Consider the following 12,128-nt stretch of genomic DNA (forward strand, 5'->3'; position numbering starts at 1 on the left):
GGCTGCTAGCCAGTTGACACAAAGAAGTGGGATCCCCAGATAAAAGCAAAGTAGGGAAAGGGGAGTTTGGCTATACTCCTTTAGTTTTTTAAGAGAGGGAAAGAATTTTATGTTACTTATACAGATCAAGTCAAGTAAAACAAAAAAATAAAAATGAAATTCAGTTTCTCTATAGAGAACAGGAGGCTTGATGTGTGCCGAAGGGAGATTTCATCCCTGTCAGAGGAAGAACTTTCTGACCAAGGCTGCACACACAGAGGGGCTGCCTCAAGCCCATTGGGTGGTCTGACATAGGCTGGGTGCCCAACCCTCAGCCAAGGCCCTTCCTGCACTGGGTGGGAGGAGACGGTGTTAAATGATCTCTAAGACTCTATTATACTATCATTCCTTAAACTAACATTTATTGTTTACTTTATACCATGTAGTCTACTGAAGTGCTGAATGTGAGTTATCTCGTTTAGCCTTACCACGACTCTGTGAGGAAAAGAAATATTATTATATACATACAGTATTTCCTCCACTTAACAGACAATGAAATTGCAGTTTTAAATTGACCTCCTTTTCACCCCTGTTGCTTCCAGTCCAAGTGTTTTGGTCTTAAACACCAAACTCAGAGACACCAGCCACTTGCAACATTCTTGAACTGGAAAGATATACTATATGAGAAAGTGTTCCTCATGATGTAGTTACATGAATGCTCTGAGGGCAAGAGGGAGGGATGCTTCATTGGGAACATACTAATTGATGCCTACTGTTACTGGATACTGTGCAGGACGTTGAGGAAATCATGGTGATGAGTACTCAGTCCCTGCCTCCACAGGGGTTTCAGATTTGTGACAGAGACTGGCCAGTTAACAGAAAATTACAAAGATGCAAGTGCTTGGTTAGAAGTTAACCCAGGTATTAAACCTCCCTCCATGTTTTGGGAGCTCAAGGAGAACATTTTAGAATAGAAGGGCTCTAACGCTGAAGGAGAGTAAGAAGTACTTGAGAGTGGGAGGAGAGTTGGGTGTGCCTTGAAATCGGCATTCAAAGGAAAAGAAAGGCCGAAGCTACACTTCTGGCCAACAGCCAGGGGTTTAATTTGTCTGGAGAGTAGCATGGGAGAGGGCAGAGAAACTACCTTTGAGTTGGGAAAGCAGGCAGGACCTTTTTATGGCTTAGCTAATGAGTTTGGACCTCTTCCTGAGGGCAAGGCTTACTTAAGTTTATATAATAACTTTATTATGCATGTATAAAATAAAATTGCACTTATACTCCTATACTCTTAACAATAACCCCCTTCATATTTGAGTTAATTTTAAATTGGCTGCATTTTATCTAGAAACTGGAAGTCCAGCTTTTTCCACCTTTAACTTAGGTAAGGTGAGGAATTAGAGCTTATGTTGACTTTGACATGCTATCTCTGTAGATTACCCAACAGGTTAAAAATTTACACTAAAAGCCCCCACCAAACGTCACAGATAAGGTTGGAGTTGGAGGGTACAGTAGAATAGATCTATCAGGAAGAAAGTCTTCCCTCACTTTTTCCACTTCAGAATTGATCACACAGATAGTTCCTCAGGACGGTCAATGGGTTTGGGAAAGGTGAGAAGCAATCAAAGCAGCATAGTGAGTCATTTAGACTCAACCTTGACACAGTCTTTCATCAGTCTTATAATTCCCTATGGAAGCCTAAGGCAGGTGGCACAGACTGTGGTTTCTCTCTTTTGGGCTTCTTTGTGAGCCATGTCCTACATTCCAGACCTGGAGGCCCACTCGTGTCAGTTACCCTGAAGGAATGAAATAATGCACACTGTACTGAGGCATGGGGACATGACATCTGAGAATCACTTCTCGAATTCCACTCCAAGATCATTGTTTCTTGTTGGTAGTTGTCTTGCTTTGTCCCATGAAGTATTCTCTACAATTCAAAGTGAAGAAAACCAAAAGTCTGGTAGTCTGAGTTTCTAGAGATAGGAAACATACTTCTATAAAACAACATCTAAATAATTCCCAAATGCTCAAAATGTCCTTATTTATGTCAGATATTCTGTGGAGAGAAAGCCTGTTGCTTATCCTTGGATGGCTCCTAGTAAAGAATGTCAGATAATGCAATAATTTTTCTCTTTTGCTAATTTTATTATTTCTAAAATTTTAGTTTTTACATGGGAAATATATGGCATCTCTTGAAATTATCTCACCCTATCTGAATTTAACTCCTTCCATCAGGGGACAAATGCAGATTTCCACTGGCTTCACCAAAAATGCCAGATTTGTGTCTTAGATCAAACCGTACCCCATGGGATTATAGAGGTCATAAAATAATTGTTCTAGAAGAAGCTTGTATATGAAACATTCAGATGCTCCCATGATGAAAATCCTCCCTAACACTATAAGTGCTTCACTCCCTCTTCTCCCCCCAAATCTTATGTTTGTGGAATATAATAAGACATTTGAAGTTAACAATCTTACAACTAGCCAGGAGAGAGATACTTTTGATCATAACATAGGATTGTGAGGCCAGTAAAAAGGCTCAGAGGATGAGCATGGCATGTGTGGTGCAGGGTTAAGCTACAACAATTATATGTATGTGTGTATATACATATACACATATGTATGCTTATATATATATATATATATATATATATATATATATTTGTGTTATATATATTTGAGTATGTGACATATGTATATCATATATATTTGATATATATATGTATCACACACACGCATAAACACACACGTGTATAGGCTTGAAGAGAGATCGTACATGGAGGCAGATGGTAGGTCAGCACGCGGGAAAGGGGATACGTTACAGAAGCAGGGCTGAGTGCAGCAAAGGAAAGGATTTCTATGAAATGAAGTGCTCTTGGGTGTAAGCCCTGCCTAATGAATTTCTGTCTATGCCACGGTACCTAAGGAGAGAGAGATTTGTCACAGGGTTCTAAGCACAGAATTTACATGATCCAGTTAATGGGGGACAGAGGTATTGACAGGGCATTTCATCCTGGACCTGAAGATGTGGCCTGGAGTAAATATAAAGGACTGAATTTTTTTCAGTCCTTTTCAGTCCTCCAAGCTGAATTTTTTTCAGCTTGGAAGATAAAGCAGGTTCAGATTATTAAAGCCAATATTATGTACCAAGTTAGATGTAAGTTAAACTGAGTATTCTATCTATTAGTGTATGTGCTGCTTCCTACTGCAGTACATTATAATACATACCCAGAATGTTTAGTCCTAGAATATGCTGATGAGCATCTCTGGGGAGGCAGGATAAGAGGAGTAGAGAAGAACTGAACTTGGGTTCCAAATTTGCACACTAGCAAGAAGAACCAATATTTATATTCTTAAGCAGAGTGTATTAGTTTCTTAAAGATACCATAATAAAATGCAACAAAATGCATGTCTTAAAACAGCAGAAATTAATTATCCTACTGTTCTGGAGGCTCTGGGGGAGAATCTGTTTCATGCTGTCTCTCAGCTTCTGGTGATGGCTGCAATTCTTGGTGCTCCTTTCCTTGCAGATGCACCGTCAAAGAAAAAAACAGGAATATAATAAAAGAAAAAAACAAGAATATAATAAAAGAAAATGAGAAAAAAATGGGTGGAAAGTAAAGAAAGATAAGGAATTCTAAAATACTTTCTTTAAATGACAGATACGGTATCAGTTCAATCAAAGCTTAACATTCTAGTTAGATTTATAGAACTTCAAAAACACAGAAATAGATACATATTTAAAACAGAAGAAAAAAACTTTTCTCAACAAAAGTTATTGTAAACATTTCAAAAACATGCTATGCCGTAATATGAAATTCCAAGTAGGTTTGGAATTTCTGTTTTGTGAAAGCCTAACAGTTTAAGTTTCGCAGGATGATGGAGAATGGGCTCTGGTTATGGCAGTTTCACAATTTCCAATTCACCTGTTGAGTTTTAGAAAAATCTTTCAGAGTCTCCACTTCTCCTAAGAGGAGTCTTGTCTTCCATCTTTCTGTACACATTAAGCCTTAAATTGTTCCTGCAGGCCCATGTGTGCAATATGTACTATACTGTTGCCCACAAGGGTTTAATATAAATGTGACATCCTGCTGTGTAAGAGTAATTGTGCTGTGATTTAATAACTAACATTTTCAGAGGGAGCCATTATTTAAAACGCATGAGAATTCAAGAACCATTTGGCTGATGAGATTTGAGCCAATTGGGATCAACTACCCTGTCATCATTCATGCAACAGAACATAAATTTGAATCAGATGAAAGGAAATTTGCAGGTCAAATGCAATGGGTTCTTCCAAACTGTCACAGTGAAAGACAATGCTTTGCTTGAGTAGAGAGGAAGAAATAAGTATCCTTTTAAAAACATTGAATATCAGAGTGAAACCAAAGCGATTAAACTATAGTGATTGCCTCAGTCTAATGACCTCATTTCTGTCTTGTAACTTGGGGAAAATATGTCAAAAATAATTCATTAAATAATAGAGCAAGATACATGCAAGACCTATATGAAGAAAACTATAAATCTTTATCAAGTACATAAAATAAGACAAACAGGGCATGTACCATGTTCTTGGATTAAATTATTCAATATTGTAAAGATTTCAAATTACTCCAAAGTAATATATAAATGTTACATGATATTAAAGCTCCAATGAAGTACTTTGTGAAACTTAATAGTTTCTCAAATTTATCTAAACTTGCAAGAATAGCTAATAGAAATATAGTTTAGAAGTAGAAAAATTGTAGAGGTCTTGATCAATTAAACTGAGTGTTACTGGAGTAGGAATAGAGACAGTGATCAGTGAAACAGAACAAGGTTCAGTAATCAACTATTTATACGTAACAAATTTAATTATGATAAAGGCACATTCTGAATCAATAGGAAAAATAATTTCATGGGGAAAATTGGCATCTCATTTGAAAATTACATTAAGATATTTTATGTAGCTCATATAATTCATTAAAAAATTTAATTCCATGTAAATGGAAACAAAAAAAATGAGGAAAAAGCTGTAGTTATATCAAATATAACAGATTCAAGACAAAAAACTATAAAAAAAGACAAGGTCATTATATAACAGTAAAGAGGTCAATTCAGCAAGAGGATATAACAATTATAAATATATATGTACACTGCACTAGAACACTGAGATATCTAAAACAAATATGATTAAAGAGAGAGTTAGAACCCAATACAATAATAGCCAGAAACTTCAGCACCCCACTTTCAGCATTGGACAGATCATCCAGACAGAAAATCAACAAAGAAACATTGGATTTTATCTGCACTGTAGACCAGATGGACCTAATAGATATTTACAGACCATTTCCTTCAGTGTCTGAAGAATACATATTCTTCCCCTCAGCAAATGGATCATTCTCAAGGACAGACCAGATGTTAGGCCACAAGATTAATCTGAAAAAAATATATCAAAATAATATCAAGTGTCTTCTTTGATCACAATGAAACAAAACTAGAAATAAAAAAGAGAAACTTTGGAAACTATAAAAACACATGGAAATTAAACAATGTTGTCTTGAATGACAAGTGGGTCAATGAAGAAATTAAGAAGGAAATTGCAAAGTTTCTTGAAACAAATTATAATGAATACACAAATACCAAAACCTATGAAATGCAGCAAAAGCAGTATGAGGAGGGAAGTTTATAGCTATAAATGCCTATATCCAAAAACTAGAAAAAAACTTTATATAAATAACCTAACAATGCGTCTTAAAGAATTAGGAAAGCAGGAGCAAACTAAACTCAAAATTAGCGGAAAAAAGAAATAACAAAGATCAGAGCAGATATAAATGAAATTGAAATAAAAAATACAAAGGATCAAAGAAACAAATAGTTGGTTTTTTGAAAAGTTAAACAAAATTGACAAACTCTTAGCCAGACTAAGAAAAAGAGAAGATTCAAATAAATAAAATCAGAGGTTAAAAAGGCGACATTACATGTGATACTGCAGAAATTCAAAAGATCATTAGGGACTACTATGAGCAACTATATGTAAATCAATCAGAAAACCTAGAAAAATGGATAATTTCCTAGACACATATAATCTATCAAGATTGAATCATAAACAAATCCTAAATCTGAATAAACCAATACTAAGTTATAAGATTAGAGTCAGAATAAAAAGTCTAGCAAAGAAAAGCCTGGAACATGATGGCTCCACTGCTGAATTTTATCAAACATTTGAAGAACTAATAACAATCCTACTCAAACTATTCTAAAAATAAAGGAAAAGGGAATACTTCCAAACTAATTCTATAAAGCCAGCATTACTATAACAGCAAAAGATACAGATAAAGATATATCAAAAACAGCAAGCTACAGGCCAATATCCCTGATGAACATTAGTGTAAAAATCCTCAACAAAATACTAGCAAACAGAGGTTAGCAACACATTAAAAAGATTGTTTATTATGATCAATTGGGGTTTATTCTAGGGATGAAACAATGGTTCAAAATATGCAAAATAGTCAATGTGATACATTAACAGAATGGAGGACAGAAGACATATGATCATTTCAGTTGATGCTGAAAAAGCATTTGATAAAATTCAACATTACTTCATGATAAAAACTTTCAGAAAATTGGGTATAGAAGGAACATATTTCAGCACAGTAAAGACCATGTATGACAGACCCACAACTAGTTTCATAATGAATGGTGATAAAAACTGAAAGACTTTTCTCTAAGATGTGTAACAAGATAAGGATGCTCACTTTCACCACTGTTATACAACATAGTACTGGAAGCCCCAGCTAGAGTGATCAGACAAGAAAAATAAAGGGCATCGAAATTGGAAAAGAAGAAATCAAATTATCCTTGTGTGCAGATGATATAATTCTATATTTGGAAAAACCTAAAGACTCCTAAGAAAACTGTTAGAACTGATAAATTCAGTAAAGTTTCAGAATACAAAATCAACACATCAAAATCAGTAGCATTTTTATATGCCAAGAGTAAGCAATCTGAAAAAGAAATCAAGTAATTAATTTGATTTATAATAGCTACAAATAAAGTGATATACCTAGGAATAAACTTAAGCAAAAAGTGAAAGTTCTCTACAATGAAACTTACAAAACATTAATGCCATAAATTAAAGTAGACATAAAAAATGAGAAGACTTTCCATGTTCATCGATTAGAAGAATCAGTATTGTTAAAATGTTCATAAAAGAGAAATTGATCTGCAGATTCAATATAATCTCTATCAAAATACCAATAATATTCTTGACAAAAACATAATAATCCTAAAACTTACATAAAACCACAAGAGACCCAGAATACCCAAAGCCTTCCTGAGCATTAAGAACAAAATGGGAGGTATCACAATACCTGATTTTAAATTATGCTACAGAACTGTAGTGACCAAAACACCATGGTACTGGCATAAAACAGACAGATAGACCAACAGAACAAAATAGTGAACCTAGAAATAAATTCATAAATTTACACTGAATTCATTTCCAACAAGCATTTCAAGAACATACAATAGGGAGAAAACAGCTTTCAATAAATGGTACTGGGCAAACTGGATATCCATATGCAGAAGAAAAAACTAGACCCCTACCTCTTGCCATACACAAAATTCAGGTTAAAATGAAATAAAGACTTAAATATAAGTCCTCAAACTATGAAACTACTAAAAGAAAACATTGGGGACCCTCTCCAGGACATTGGACTGGCCAAAGATTTCTTGAGTAATACCCTACAAGCACAGTGTCTTTAAAGCTCCGCCTTAGAAGAAACGTGTCACTTATGGTCACATTTCATTTCATTAAGTGGGTACACCTAATTTCATGTGGCAGAGGAATTTTGTCCTGATGTAGAGTTGAAAAAATTAGTATATAACACTAATGACTATTACAAATACCATATAATTGTTTAACAAGAATAAATTGGATTCATATTTATATCTATGAAACACTATATAAAATAAGTGAAAGATATAAATGAAGACAATTTGTAAACTGTAGGTAATGCTAACCTTCACAGAACCGCACACTTAAAAAGAGTAAATTTTATTATATGTAAACCATACATTAATAAGGCTTTTTTTTAAAAAAAAAAAAAAGTACGGAACATATAGGTATTACTTAATATTGCATTTGGCTCGATGTAGCGGAAACTCATTTACAGTTGCTTAATCAAAAGAGATTTTTGCCCTACAGACTCCAGAAATACAGGGGATTACATCTCAATGAAGCTGTTTTTGACCAATTTGAGGCATGAGCTGATAAATGCTTTCCCATTTCTTTCCCTGGGCAATGCATTCAGATAATATGTTTTGTAAAGCTCCTTCAGAGAATCCTACAAGGCTGAACTCAATTTTCTCATAGTGGTAGCCAACCTTTTCTCCTTCCCTGACCTACTTTACTCCTGCTTTCTACTGTTGCTTCCTAGAATCGCATCCCAAATTAAGCGCCTGGTCACAAGCTTTGTTCTTGGTTCTGCTTTTAAGAGAACACAGTCTGATGCAAGCCATAAAGATTGGAAAGCTATTTCAAGAAGGGCTTTACAAAATGACAGTACCTAGGTTGGTCATTTATGATTCAGAAATATAGTTTTATTTATTCATGTATTGTAAATTTGATTCATAGGAACTTAGCCCCCGTGAGACCACCAGCGATTCTCCGGCACCTAACACAATATCTTGTACAGAGCAAGTGCAAAGGCCTGCCAGACCACCTATGCTACCACCATACACATGGACAGAATCTTGAGCAATCTTTTTTTACATTAATACTCATTGCTGAGGTTTCAATTTTAAAGTATTGACATAGTATTGAAAGTATTGACACAGCCTTAACATCATGACCTTCTCCAGTTCTGGAAAACCAAAATAAGAAAAAAGAGAAACACTAACAGTAGCCTTAAGATCCAACTTATGGCTTATTGATTAGCCTGATATTAGCGAATTAAACATTCTGAAGAGCTGGCTGAGTCAACTTGCTGTGGGCTTCTGACAGTAATGAATTTATCTCCGGTAGGTGTGTTAATTGCAGTTCATGCATATTTGCTCATTTAGGTGTACTGAAAAACTTAAAATGAGGTATGGCTGAGACATCTAGGTGCTGGTCTAAGATATATTCTATCATTCCTTTTGGTATTTTGCCTAGCTGAAAGTCTAAAGTACCCAGCACCCCTTTCCTCCATTCAGCTAGGTGTAGACATGTGATTCCCTTCTGACCTGCTTTCTTTTAAAAAATTTCTCAAGACTATTATCTGTTGCCAACATCTAATATTCAGGTAATTTTATGAACTACCCAATACCCTATTAATAAATACTTTTCCTACTTAAATCAGAGTCAGCTAAGATCCTAATCACTTGTAAGACTGATTTCCTTGAGTTTTGTAATAAATAATTTACAACACAAAGTGAAAATAATATAAACTAATAAAAAGCAAAGCATACATAGGTACTTTAAAGTAGTGTCACATTTTTTTCCTCTGGGTGGGAATATAGCCATTTGTATATTTCTATTGTGTATTAAAAGTTTTTGCTATTTTAATACCATGATAATATGATTTGGGAAAACCTGTAGTCTTCATGTGAGTGATGAGTTGTTAAGAGAATCTGGGAGCTGATTAGTACTGAGCCTACAAGGAAAGTCACTAACTCCTTCTATGAACAAAGAGGAGAGGCTATATTTTAGACAGAAAATAGAAATAAATAGTGTCACCATGAAAGGAAGCAAGACTTTGCAAAGAGGCTTGTTCTAGCTTTTAAAGGCAAGTCCAGGTAAAGCTAAGAATTTAGAACATAAGCTAGTACTCCACAGCTGGGAAACTTGGGTCTGGATGCTGACTGAAGAACTAGTGGAATCATCAGAAAATCAAAATTAATAGGTGCTGGCGTGGATGGGGTGAAAAGAGAACACTTCTGCACTGCTAGTGGGAATGTAAACTAGTAAAACCACTATAGAAAACAGGGTGAAGTTTCCTTAAACAACTAGAATTAGAACTACCACTTGATCCAGCAATACCACTACTGCATATCTACCCAAAGAAAAAGTAGTAATTATACTAAAAAGATACTTGCACACACATGTTTATAGCAGCACAATTTGCAATTGCAAAAATATGGAACCAGCCCAAATGCTCCTCAATCAATGAGTGAGTAAAGAAACTGTGGTATATGTATATAATAGAATACTACTTGGCCATAAAAAGGAATGAGTTGATGGCATTCACAGCAACCTGGATGGGATTAAAAACTATTATTCTAAGTGAAGTAACTCTGGAATGGAAAACTAACCATTGAATATTGTCACTCATAAGTGGGACCTAAGCTATGAGAATGCAAAGGCATAAAAATGACACAATGGACTTTGGGGAGTCAGAGGGAAAGAGTGGGAGGGAGGTGAGGGATAAAAGACTACAAATTGGGTTCAGTGTATACTGCTCAGGAGATAGGTGGACCAAAATTTCACAAACCACCCCTAAAGAACTTTGTCACATAACCAAATACCACCTGTTGTTCCCCTCAAAGCCTATGGAAATAAAAATTTAGAAGAAAACTAAATTAAATTAAATTAACTGGTGGTAAAACAAGTTTCACAGGCCAGTGGGTGTGAGAAAAACAGAACAGGCCAGGTATGATAATAGAATTTTCCAGAGTCCAGGATTATAGACTTCTTGGAAAGAGAGAAAAGCAGCACAGGTGAAAGGACCTAAAGCCCAGAAAAAAAAATTCACTGGAATCAGGTGATTAAGTATCTTCCTCATTTGAGAAATAGGAAGGTCCTAAAGAACCCAGAGAAATTGTCTGGGGCCAAGGAATGTATGTAGGGACTCTCAACAAGGGATGAAATCAGGAGGACTGGATTGGATGATGTCTTCCTAAAATTCATGTTTTTCCCACAGCCTCAGAATGTGACTTTATTTATCATATGTAGTTGTAGATGTAATTAGTAAAGATGAGGTCAAAGTGGAGTAGAATGTGCCCTTAATTCACTGTGGCTGGTGTCCTTATAAGAAAAGAACAAACACAGAAAGAGGGACACACAGGGAGAATGCCATCTGCTATGGAGGTGGAGGTTACAATGATACACGTACAAGCCAATGAATCTAAGGATTGCCAGCAACACCGGAAGCTGAGAGAACGATGTGGAGCCCTCTTTTCCCAGCACTTTTGGAGAGGGCAAGGCCCTGCCAACACCTTAGTTTCAGATTTGTTCCCTCAAAAGCTAAGAGAGAAGAGATCTCTGTTGTTTGAGGTCACCTGGGTTGTGGTAATTAGCTGCTGCAGCTCTAGGAAACTAATATACCAAGAAGGAGGTGATAGGGACACGTGTGACCCTTGCTGGACCAAAAGCTCATTTTACAGTCACCTTCTGTGTTATCATGAATTGTGTTTACTTACAACCCACCTTAAAAGAAGTTGAACTTGAGAGAATGTATGGGTGCTAGAAACCCTACAAATTCATGGTAGAAAACCCACCCTTTGCTTAGATTTAAGATAAAAGTAGTTCAGATAATTGTGCTTCATAAATTATGCTACTGGGGAGAGTGTGTGTGTTTCTTGCAAATTCTCCTTTTTATCATGAATTGTGGTAAAAGTGAAAGGGATTTCTCTGTCCTTTGTTCAGATGGGGAGAGGTCCACATGCCCCAGCAGACTAAGGGCAATGATACTAGTGGAAAGACCCTGCTCTCTAACCTAGATAAAAACCATGAGACCTCTTGAGAATAATAAATGGCTTCTTGAGAAGAATCTGTGGATTCTTGAGAAGATTCACTTAGCTTCCTTCCTTTCTCTCTTCCAACATAGTGTATAGCATATAACGAGCACACTGATTTGTGGGAGGAAGGAACCAGCAGCTTCAGGGCAGGTAAATCAACAAAGACAGATAATCAGAGACTTTAATTTTCTCTCCTGGAATCTCCCCTCAGAGAGTAGAGACAAGAGTCTATTTTAAAAGAGCTTGGAAGGGTGTGGTGGCTCATGCCTGTAATCTCAGCACTTTGGGAAGCTGAGGTGGGTGGATCACTTGAGGCCAGGAGTTCAAGACCAGTTTGGCCAACATGGCACAATTCTATCTCTACTAAAAATACCAAAATTAGCCAGTTGTGGTGGCATATGACTGTAATCCCAGCTACTTGCGAGGCTGAGGCACGAGAATCGCTTGAACCAAAA

The 12,128-nt window shown here is 36.0% G+C and overlaps 1 protein-coding gene across 16 annotated transcripts in view; it reads left to right on the top strand.

Moving 5' to 3' along the window:
- Positions 1-12,128, top strand: part of CCDC91 (coiled-coil domain containing 91) — a 476,760-nt gene that overhangs the window by 393,129 nt on the left and 71,503 nt on the right. The window lies entirely within an intron of this gene.

This window comes from Saimiri boliviensis, chromosome 7 (assembly GCF_048565385.1).
Source record: "Saimiri boliviensis isolate mSaiBol1 chromosome 7, mSaiBol1.pri, whole genome shotgun sequence".
NCBI classification, from domain to species: Eukaryota; Metazoa; Chordata; class Mammalia; order Primates; family Cebidae; genus Saimiri; species Saimiri boliviensis.